This window comes from Cebus imitator, unplaced genomic scaffold, assembly GCF_001604975.1.
Source record: "Cebus imitator isolate Cc_AM_T3 unplaced genomic scaffold, Cebus_imitator-1.0 Scaffold25, whole genome shotgun sequence".
Classification (NCBI taxonomy): Eukaryota; Metazoa; Chordata; class Mammalia; order Primates; family Cebidae; genus Cebus; species Cebus imitator.
The window spans coordinates 11070954-11083317 of NW_016107340.1; the positions used below are offsets into that span (position 1 = coordinate 11070954).

At 40.2% G+C, this 12364-nt stretch overlaps 1 pseudogene; it reads left to right on the top strand.

Moving 5' to 3' along the window:
* Window positions 1-10651: 10651 nt before the first annotated feature.
* On the top strand, window positions 10652-11955 carry LOC108300274 (annotated as a pseudogene).
* Window positions 11956-12364: the final 409 nt, after the last annotated feature.

Genomic DNA, 12364 nt, shown 5'->3' on the forward strand with positions numbered 1-12364 from the left:
GGCCTTATCTCAATAAAAAAACAAGCAAAACAATAAAGAATGATATAATGGGCTTTGGGGACTCAGGGGAAAGAGTGGAAAGGGAGTTAGGGATAAAAGACCACCTTGGGTACAGTTTATGCTGCTTGCATGACGGGTGTATCAAAAGTCTCAGAAATCACTACTAAAGAACTTATTAATGTAACCAAATACCTGTTCCCCAAAAACCTGTTGAAATAAACAAACAAAAAAGTTATTCCAAGTAGACTCCAAGTTAATTTCCAGTAACAGATTTAACTCTGGCTGTATCTTCCCGGCTTGTGCTAAATATACAAATGGCATCTAGAACTTTCAAGATGGCTTGAAGTTTCTGGAGGACAGGCTCCAATCACAGGGTCCTCTTTGCTGTGAAAAGTAGCTCTCAGAATGTATTTTTCTCTGCAAAATACCTGTCATCTGAATCTGTAGTTCACATACTTTGCGTTAGTATTTTCTGCCCCGAGATGGCAAGAGGCTTTTCTGCCTGGAGTGCTCTACTGTGAGGAGTGGTAAGGTTGCATTCATGATGAGTAACAAAGAATCTCTACAACTGGACAGAAATTTCTGCAGCTGAGTCTGAATGGCCTTGTGTAGCCCAAGTGTCATGAATAGATTGTGCTCACCCTAAAAGCATTGTCTAGTTGGTGGGTTCTGGTATCGCCCCAGGTTCTTTGATCATTAGCCCATCTGGAACAAAGGTTCAAGATACCCAACCCTACGGATTTTTAGAAGAAAAAGCCCTTTTGGAAAATATTTTTTTTTATGGCTGGGTGTAGTGGCTCATGCCTGTAATCTCAACACTTTGGGTGGTCAAGGCAGGAGGAACGCCTGAGCCCAGGAGTTTGAAACCAGCCTGTGCAACATAGTAAGGCCCCTGTCTCGACATATAATGAAAACATTAGCTGGGTGTGGTGGCATGCTCCTTCGGTCCCAGCTACTCAAGAGGCGGAGATGGAAGGATTGCCTGAGCTCAGGAAGTTGAGGCTGCAGTGAGCTGAGATCACACCACTGCACTCCAGACTGGGCAGCAGAGCAAGAGAGACGCTGTCTCAAAAAATTTTATTTTGCTAAATATCTGTGTGTTTAAAGAGTGTGACAGGGTGTGAATGTAAGAGTGTGTGTGTGTGTGTGTGTGTGTGTGTGTGTGTGTGTCTAGAAAGGAAAGTCTATTCATTCCCTCACCAAGACCTTGGAGGGTAAACTCAAGTAGTTCTTTTGTTTGACAAGGTCAACCAAAAGGAGGAGGAACAACTGANTCTCTTTTGGTAAACTTGCATTTTAAATGGAAAAGTTTTATATCACATGGCTAAACTAAACAACTGAAAAGAATTTATGAAGTTGCTACAAGTATCAAAAAATACACACTATGTTTGAAAAGAAGTTCAAGAGGACAATAGTTTCTCTAAAAGCAAGGGAAAAGAAAAAGCTCTTGACATGATTTTATAAAACACCACAACAAATATTTTAGGCATTCATGAGAACTAGTTCTGGAAGCCTGTGCAAAGAAAAGACATATTCTTTTCCAGCACCCACATAGCAGTAACTACCCTCCCAACAGTCTCCAGAGTTCACATAATTGGCCCCAAGATTTTTAAATGCTTTAGCCAAGTCCCTGGAGTAAAACATTTGCCGTTTAAATGTGCGTTGCTTCCTTCAGTCATGTCAGTTTCACATATCTTACTTGTTTCTTTGTCTAATATTTAATCTTGTTGCTCTGTATGATCTATTTTTATTTTCTCCTTTTAGAATGAACACATAGTTTGAGGGCAAAGAAGTGTTTCCAGGATTTAGAACATGTTATATTACACAATTTGGGTTTAGTTTATTGCTAAATTAAAAATCTTCATGCTGATATATGTGAAGTACAAGAAGGAAAGTGTCTTTCTATATACTTGAAGATGAGAAAGAGCTATTTTGGTACATCAAGTCTCCCTTCAGGTAACCAGCTAACATTCATTCATTCATTCAGCCCAGGCTGGAGTGCAGTGGTATGATTATAGCTCACTGCAGCTTTCACCTCCCAGGCTCAAGCGTGATCCTCCCATCTCAGCCTCTTGAGTTACCAGGACTACAGGTACATGCCATCACACCCAGATAATTTTTTATTTTTCAACTTTTTGTAGAGATGGTGTCTCATTATGTTGCCCAGACTGGCCTCAAACTCCGGGGCTCAAGTGATCCTCCTGCCTTGGCCTCCCAAAGTGTTGGGATAATAAGCATGAGACACTTTACACAGCCCAGCGAATAATTAAATTATTATAAATAATTCTATCAGACAATTTTTAAATCCCATACATATTTGCTAAATACTTACCTTGTACATTGCACAGGTAATGGAGGCTGTGAAGATTAATAAGGCAGAATCCCTGTCCTGAAGAATTTACAGCCTCATGAAGAAAGTAGGCATACAAGTCTAATTTCCTGTTCTGCTGTGATAATTGAGTAGTATTGGATTATTGATAAACTGGCATGCTCCCATCCCCAAAGGAAGATGGTTTCATGGTATAAGAAAAACTCTCTATTAGATTATTATAATTTCATTTCACACATTAATTTAGATAAAGAAACAGAATTTCATAAAGATAATATTATATTCCTTTAAAACCACATAGCTAGTAAGAGTTAGAACCAAGACTCAATCTCAAATATTTGTTTAGTTACAACATACATCCATGTTTTTTGTCTCTATATTAATATAAGCATCTTTACCTGCAGGAATGCTCTGCAATGCAGGGGTTTATAATTCACTTACTACATTTTCTAAATTTTTTTCTTGAGAAAAAGAAACGACTTCATAAAGTAATTACACAAAGTTACCAAGTTGTTCTCAAGCTCCACTAAAGAGAAGAGAAAGAAATATTGGAAAGGTTTGATTAGAAATAAGACTTGAGCTATTAAACACTAAACTGATTATTGGTGGTAGTTGTGCAATCTCTAAATGTATCCTAAAAACCAGACAAACTCTAATCTGCTCAGGGAATTTTTTCTTTTTTTTTAAAAGAACAGTGGAGTTTTATTACATCATTGCTATTAATTTATTTTAATTACTCTAAAGTATGCATTAATCTAGTCTCTGCTAATATTGAAATTTGTCTTTATTTCATCAAACGTTCTCCCTAACTGTTAAAAAAGTGTTTAGGTTAGAGATGGACAAGAAGCAACCAACCTGACTTATTTATTATTTTCTCAATGGGTCAGTGTTGGAGATAGATCCTGGTTTAGAACTGATGAAACCACATCAATTCCTTTTTTATACCACTTCAAAGACTACACAAAAGAAAAAGTTTAGCTACATCTGACTTCTTCGTGACAATGCAAATAAAGCAAGCCAGTACCTATGGCCTCTACGTCTATACAAACTAATGCTACATACAAAATTCAAGACACAACTATAATGATTTTGACTCAGGGAAATTTTTAAACATACTTTCTACCTGAAGGTCAAAGACTAGATCCAGTAATTTCAAGACCCCTATAATTATATGATTTAGGAGAAAATGCAGTGAAAACCTCTTTTTTTTATCCCACGTGGAAGAAAACATTGAACATCTAGGTTGGTGGTCAATGGTGTAGAGAACGAACTTTACTTTGTGTAAACTTTTAAAATAGAGACATTTATCTCAAACTTTTTTTGTTGTTTGTTAAATTCTAGAGTTAGAGACTTGTGATCAATAGCCCAGACACTTCTCCACTGTACCAGCCAAACTTCCCCCCCTGAGGAAAACAACTTAAAACTTCAGAGACAAAAAAGAGAAAGTGCTGAAATGTTAAAGTTTCACTAGCATTTCTTATCATCAAACATGTATAGCATCATCTAGCATGTATAGCAAACCTACCATATTTAGACACTACACAGGATAGCAGAGGGAATACAGAGGAGAAGTCACAGCACTTGTAATGGAGCCAAGCACGAAATTTTACTGGAATAGGTTTGATTCACCAAATGGCAAAGAATCTGTGTGATGAATTTGCAGTTCTAATTAAAATTCCCCAGAGTCAGTTCTGTAAGTCTCAGCCCTAATTCATTTCCAGAAAGCCCTGTGGTTTTAAGGTGATTTACGTAGCTTCTGCAAAGACTGTGGAGAAGGCTCTTGGCAATCATCTGTCTCACACAAATACAATTTACAGACCAAATCAGAGAAAAAGTACCGAAGCAACTCTGAGGGAAGAAACCACGAAATGTCTCAACCCCTATACTGTTCCTAACGCACATAGGCACCTGATGTGTGTTGACTAAGTAAGAGTGCTACGTCAGATGTTAGGAGGCCCCAAGGTTAGGAATGCATAATTCCTCCTCCTGGGAAGCTCACACCTCATGGGGACAGGGTGAGACAGATGACTGTGAACAAGACGGACTTGCTTGTGTCAGATCCCTTCGCTCTCCCAACTCGGCCATCACAGAGGTCATGGGTACTGTGTTCAAAGCCGTCATGAGCCCCTGAACTTTGCTCAGGTAATTCCCATTTGCTCATCTTGCAACTGTCAACCTGAAACTTCCTCACACAACAATGCATCTCACTCCTGACCTGTTTGGTCCTAACCGTTGGTGTCTAGCTTCATGTAGATAGATTGGCAACCTTAGTTAAAACTACTTATGTTGGTGCTGCCCTGGACAAACCTTTAGGAGAGACAGCATAGTGATGAGCTAAGCACATACTCTTGACTATCTGGACTATCTATATTTGAAGCCTGGCTGTGCTATTTATAATGATCTTGGGTACCTGGCCTAACTTTTTTTGTATGCCTCAGTTTCTTAATCTTTTGAATTAGGATCCTAATAGTGCCTAACTTGTAAAGTTGTTATAAGGATTAAATGAGTTAGTATCTCCAAAGCACTTAGAAAAGTTTCTGACACATAGTTTTTATGCCAAATAAAGGCATTTCCTTGTGGTTTTCTCTTGGTATCTTTTTAATAAATGCAGACAATTGGTGCCATGGCCACATGGTCTAATCAGATGTCATCAGTTGGCAAAGAGCATGAGTGAGCAAAAGTAAGGAGTTAGGAAAGTAAAGAATGTTGAATTAAGGGTCCAGTCTGGCTAAAACGCAGGGCTTGGGAGACTACATGTGTAGCAGTGATTTTAAAAGGCTGAGAAGGAATGCGTTGTGGAGAAACCTAAATACCAAGATGGGAAGCTTGTCATCTATTATTCTGTAAGCCATGTGGCATTGCAAGATGATAGCAGCGCTCTAGAAAGGGTTCTAGTAGTAGTAACAAGTATGGACAGGAGGCTGGGAGATAAGCAAGAAAGTATTTTTAGAAAAGTTGCAATTGTCTAGGCAAGTGGTAATGAGATGCAAAACAAAGGTGGTGACAATGAAGTAATATCAAAAGAGAAAATATTACAATAAAGCAACTATTTGTAAGCAAAACTAAAAATTTTAAATGTAGAAAAATTATTTGCCTGGTTGTGATACGTCAGGCACATACAAGGTGCTTTGTGAACATTGTCTCATTTAACTTGTGCAATACCTGGGCTGAGTAAATATGGGTACTTGATTAATTCAGATGAAAAAACTCAGGGAGATTAAGCAATTAACCTGAGGTCACAGTTCTAAAAAGTGGCACAATGAGGATTCAACCCAAGTCAGTCTGGTTCCAGAGTCTCATCTTTTTTTCACTGATTAAATTCATGCAGAGCGTAAGAGAAACGGAGAGGCTGAAAGTGCTCCCAAATGCTCTTGGAGGCTGAAAATATACTAGCTTAGATGAGAACATTTCAAAGATGAGATGCTTCACTTGGCTTTGAAATTTAAAATTTTAATTGTTTTGGAGATATGGCAGTGTTTAGCAGGCAACTGGAAATTCAGATGCTGAATTAGGAGAGAAGTCAAGATTGGAAACATATATTTTGGAGTCATTGCAGAAAGTTGAAAAAGTTGAATAAATAAACTTTCCAAGAAAGAGCACCCAAGAGAGTAAGATAAAAAGAGGGTCAAGGAAGACTCTTAGTTGTATTTCATTTAATGAGTAGAAGTGAAGGAAAATCTGTGAAGCATAGTGAGGTTAAAGGTTCAGAGGGGAATCTAAGACTTCAAGGAAGAGAATTCAGCAGAGAGTAGGTGTCAACAGTGTCAGATGCTGCTGAGATCAGAAAGGGTAAGAATAGAGAAAAGGCCATTTAGAGAGACCACTGGGGAACTTTGGGAGAACCATTTTTGTAGAGTGGAAGACCTGGATTTAAAGTGACCATTTGGTAATGAAGTTAGAAAAGCAGAAGGGACATTAAAATGGGATGGGAAACACCAAGTATGTTTCCATTAATAGGTCAAGGAGAAATCAAGGGGAATCAAGAGTGATTGACACTTCATAGAAGGATGACTGATGGAGGGCAAGACCATGGAGAAGACTGGAAAGAATGAGAGCAGGGCATAGGTGAGAAGTCGTCCCTGGAGAGGAGGTTAGTCTCTTCATCTTTAGCAATCTGAAGAAATTCAGGGTAGGGGAAGTAAAGGAAACCCATGTTGCCTGATCTCTCTTTTCTTAAAAAAGTATATGCAGTGGCTCACGCCTGTAATCAGCACTTTGGGAGGCCGAGGCGGGCGGATCACCTGAGGTCAGGTGTTCAGGACTAGCATGACCAGCGTGGAGAAATCCTGTCTCTACTAAAAATACAAAATTAGCCAGGCATTGTGGCACACGCCTGTAATCCCAGCAACTCAGGAGGCTGAGGCAAGAGAATCTCCTAAACCCAGGAGGTGGAGGTTGCAGTGAGCTAAGATCATACCATTGCACTCCAGCCTGGGCAGCAAGAGCAAAACTCCATCTCAAAAAAACCAAAAGCCAAAAACCAAAAAACAAACAAAAAAGTAGATACAAATAATAATCTGCTAAAGTTGAAGGGGTTTGATGGGGGCATTTGAAGGGCTGAAGAAGAGTGTAAACAATCCAAGCCTTCCTCTTTTACCTTTGACTACCATATTGTTAAATGACTCATTGCAGACATTACATTTCCTTTGTCTTCCCTTTATTGGTTTGTGGGTTGTTTTTACTGGCATCAAGCATGAGATATAGTATACTTCCAGCTCTTTAAAGTGTTCTTATTTTTCCTGGCACTTAAGAAATATGTTCAGGATTTCATGTAAAAAGTGAGGATACCAGAAGAGGATACAATCGTGGCAAAATAACAAGCAAATTAATTAAATAAATAAGATATGACAACTCAGCATAAAAACACTGAAGTGATGAACCATAAATGAGATTTTTTTAAAAATGAATTCTTTAAAATGTTATATCATGTAAGTAAGCTTTGTCTTAAAATGACCATCACATTTTCTAAGCATTATCCTAGAAAAATGAGAAGCATATTTTTACTTTCAAGAATTGTTCCTCATACTTCCTATGCCCTATTTCAAGATAAGAAGAAATATCTTTCATAGTGTAAGTAACAATAAAACCACTGCTGATGATAACGGTAATAGAAACATTCCCAGTTCTTCCAAACTGTAGGTCAGGGACTGAACTTCAAAGGGAATACTCTGAAATTCATGCAGAATGGGATGAATTCCAGCCCACCCACTGCAAAGTGCTCCCCTACTCATCTATTTTTCTAGAGATATGATTAGTGTTGCAGGCATGCTCAGGGATTTTCCCGGTCATGGAGAAATGGCTGGTTTGTAGCTGCTCTGGTTCAGCTCTCACAGCTCTCTGAGGAACACTGAAAAGGGCTGAATCCAGCAGCTGTCTTAGCAGAAAGCTAAGGGGAAAAAGTGAGGGGGATGGTGAGCTCAAACTTTCATGTGTGGCCCATATTTGATGTGGCTGAAAGAACTGGTTAGAACAACACTTTTCTCTGTGACAACACTTTTCATCTTGAGGAGCTCAGATATTTTTGGCCTCCAGATAATTCTATATGTGGACGAGCATAGTAACTAGCACAAGATTAAAGTAAAGACAGAAGAGGCGCTCAGTTATGTATTTAGTTTGTTTAGTAAAGGCAGAGGTTTAATCACATACTTACATTTACCCTCTTCAAAACTTTTCCCTTGAGGAAGAGCCATGCACTGTTTTACTGCTTACGAGGTGATAGTGAATTCTGTATTATGCATAGTGTAACTCTGTGTTAGACAGTTATATAAATTAACCCATTTAACATTATCAACAGCCCTGAAAGGTAGTTTTTGTCACCTCAATTTTAAAAATGAAAACAACAACTGTCTAGAAAATAAGCCAATTTTCCAAGACTATTCAGCTAGAAAACAGAGAAACTGAAATATGAATACAGATCATGTGGATGCAAAGCCTATGTTCCATCCACCAAAGGAAGCTTATCCATGGACCTCTCCTACCCCTACACACTCATATACTATAGCCCTCCACATAGAGATAGTCTTATTTTTTTCTCTTGATTAAAAGATAATAATAATTCTAGGGCACGGTGGCTCATGCCCGTAATCCCAGCACCTTGGGAGGCCAAAGTGGGAGGATTACTTGAGGTCAGGAGTTCAAGACCAGCCTGGCCAACATAGTGAAACCCCATCTCTACTAAAAATACAAAAATTAGCCAGGCACGGTGGCGTGCACCTGTAATCCCAGCTACTTGGGAGGCTGAGGCAGGTGAATCACTTGAGTCCAGGAGGCGGAGGTTGCAGTGAGCTGATACTGTGCCACTGCACTCCAGCTGAGGCAAGAGTGAGACTCTGTCTCAAATAATAATAATAATAATTCTAAATTTTAGGCTTAAAAAGTCCTGAAGAAGAGAGCTTCAAGATTTGATTTCTGAAAGGTAAGTTCCGATGTTACCATGCCCATTCTGTTAAATTTTTATGAGAATCTAAACCACTTTTAAAAATGTAATAATGGTCTTTGAGCGAAATTGGAAAATACACACACACATACACACACACACATATATAATCTAGGATACATTGAAGTCTGGCTTCAGCCTCCAAATTCACTATTTGGTTTCAGTTTCAGACTTGACCTTGACTTTTGAAAGGCAGAATAGTTGAATGCCTACTCCATAATATAATGTCAGTAACACAAACAAGGTTTGTTATTCTGATTAATATTTACATGTAAACATTCACTTTCAAATATAAGTGATTATATTATATATATTATATACTATGAATACATAGATTTCTATTATAATGCTCATAATGTAAGTATTCCAGATAGTACTTTGAGCAAAAATTCACTTGTGTGGTTTGTTCAAGTTTTGACAGCTGAACTATAAATACATTTTTACTATTCTGAGAGTAAAATGTTATAATAATTAGTGAATATAAACTTACTAATTTTATCTTCCAAAAAGTTTCTCAATTATTAAAAGCTTTCCAACAGTTAAGTAGAAAAATAGGATTGACAGTTACTATGAAAATAGATTTATAATCCCTTATTTGAATTTTTTTTTTTTTTTTTTTTTTGAGAGGGAGTTTCGCTCTTGTTGCCCAGGCTGGAGTGCAATGGCATGATCTCGGCTCACTGCAGCCTCTGCCTCCCAGGTTCAAGTGATTCTCTGCTTCAGCCTCCCTAGTAACTGGGATTACAGGCACCTGCCACCCCACCCAGCTAAGTTTTTGTATTTTTAGTAGAGACAGGGTTTCATTATGTTGGCCAGCCTGGTCTCAAACTCATGACCTCAGGTGATCCAGCTTCCCAAAGTGCTGGGATTACAGGCGTGAGCAATTGCACCCTGCTTCCTTTTCTGAATTCCTTAGGACCTTATGTCTTTTGAAATGCAGAGCTACTCAGATTTTAGGAAGGTGACAGATTGCAGGTACCATATTTATCAACCTTTCCAGGGGTCGGGGGCTAGGAAACAAGATAATGTAGCACGATACTATATGGTAAAATGTGCGACCACTCCCACTAAGCCTCGCATCAGATCACACAGATTCTGTGGCTAAATGAGTTATGAAAATATTTTCATTTCTCAGAGCTTTTGGATTTTTAAATTGGAGATAAAAATTGTGGACATATTTTAAGGGAGGCATTCCTAGATAACTTTAGGAAAAATAAGAAATTATTTATAAACAAGTGTTCATAAACATGAAAATAAGAACATAAGACAGAAAAATACAGATATTCTTAAAATTACACCATGATGCAATCTTAAGAGTTGTTGTTTTGTGAAGTGAAATTTTAAACATTAAACAAAAATAAACTTTTAGGAGAGCATATAATTGTAGTTATTTAATTCCACACAGGCCATTTTTCAGAAAAAAAAGGCCCTATTTGGGATTACTTTAAACCTTTCAAGAATGAATTAAAATAATTCAGTGTTACTACCTACAAACTTCACAAAAATAAAAAGCTCCAAAATTATGTATAATATCACTCATGATAACGTGTATGATAGTCAAAGAAAAACTAAAAAGAAAAAAAAAAAGATAAAACCCATGACGGAAAGAAGAGAATCTTAAAGAAGTCACTCAAAACACACCTTGTACTCACTCCTCTAACTCCAAAGCAATAGCCTTTACAAGAGTGCTTTAAGATACTTTCTTAGGGTTTTGAATCTATGGGTTCAAAAAATACTTAAAAACCTTGTTAAAATGATTGTTACAGATTGTTAACCATGTAAAGATAAAGGATATTTTAGACTTACCCAAGCTGTGAGTCCTAGGTACAAAATTTCTTCCAGAAAACGTTACTGAAAATTATTTTCGGGAACGCCTTGCGGTGGTAATGGCTGCCCCCAGCTGGCGCGGGGCTGGGCTCGTTCAAGCAGTGTTAAACGTCGGCACGTGGACCCTCCTGTGGCGAGGGAGCGGGTGATCCCTTTACCTCACTCTTAGGCTATGGACGGAGGTGCGTGTCCTGCATGGCAGGATCCGCTTTCTCCTTCCCAGCTTGGCCTCGGCTTCTTGCAGTCATGGCCAGGGCTCTGCCCTGGACCGCTTCCTCAGATTCCTTCAGCCTGACAGCTAGGTGATTCCTTGTGTCCCTGCAGTGTCCATGCACAGAGATGAGCAGGATCGATGCTTGGTCCATCATCCTGATATGCCTGAGAATCCCCGGGTCCTACGAGTGGTCCTCCTGGAAGCCCGAATGCAGGGAAGTCAACACTCTCCAACCAGCTACTGGGCCAAAAGGTGTTCCCTGTTTCCAAGAAGGTGCATACCACTCGCCACCAAGCTCTGGGAGTCATTGCAGAGGCCCAGGTGATTCTACTTGACATACCTGGCATTATCAGTCCTGTTAAACAGAAGAGGCACCACCTGGAGCTCTGTTGGAAGATCCAAGGAAGAGCATGAAGTCCGCTGATCTTGTGGTTCTTGTGGATGTCTCTGACAAGTGGACTCGGAACCAGCTCAACCCCCAGTTGCTCAGGTGCTTGACCAAGTTCTCCCAGATCCCTAGTATAGTATCCTGGTCATGAACAAGGTAGATTGTCTGAAGCAGAAGTCAGTTCTCCTGAAGCTCAGGGCAGCCCTCACTGAAGGTGTGGTCAATGGCAAAAAGCTCAAGATGAGGCAAGCCTTCCACTCACACCCTGGCACCCATAGCCCCAGACCAGCAGTTAAGGACCCAAACACGAAATCTGTGGGAAGCCCTCAGAGGATTGGCTGGACCCACTTCCAGGAGATCTTCATGTTGTCAGCCCTAAGCCAGGAGGATGTGAAAACACTAAAGCAATATCTCCTGGCACAGGGGGCCTAGCCAGGGCCCTGAGAGTACCACAGTGAAGTCCTTACTAACCAGACACCAGAAGAGATCTGTGCCAACAACATCGAGAGAAGCTCCTAGAGCACCTGTCCCAAGAGGTGACTTTCAATGTGCAGCAGAAGATGGCAGTGTGGGAGGAAGGACCTAGTGGGGAGCTGGTTATCCAACAGAAGCTTCTGGTACCCAGAGAATCTTATGTGAGGTTCCTGATTGGTCCAAATGGCCACCTGATCTCTCAGATTGCACAGGAGGTGGGCCGCGACCTCATGAGCATCTTCCTCTGTGATGCTGACATCCGCCTCTCAGTAAAGCTCCTCAAGTGACCACCTTCCACTGACCCTCCCAGGGCATTCCAGCTCAAGCTGCTGGCAGGCACTGATCAGATCTGTCCTTGGCTGGGGACCCTCCAGGGACTGGTGAGGGACATGAGCGCTGGCTGGCTGCTAGCTGGCCTGACCCTACTCAGTCTGCACAGTCCCTGCCCAGCTGTGTCTCCTATTGGAAGAAGGAACCTGCCTTAGTTCAGTTCCCAGGTGGCTCCTCTGCCTAGGGCCACAGCTACAAAAGTATAGCTAAGAAGATGGCCTACAAGGGGGAGCAATGTCACCCTGCCTCCAGCTGGCTTTGGGACCAGAGTTTCTCCCTGAGCCACTGTTGTGTGCAGGGAGATCTTTTTCTGCCCCTGCTTCCTTCACCTTAAACTTGTGTAAAGACTTGAGTCTCCTGAGTGAG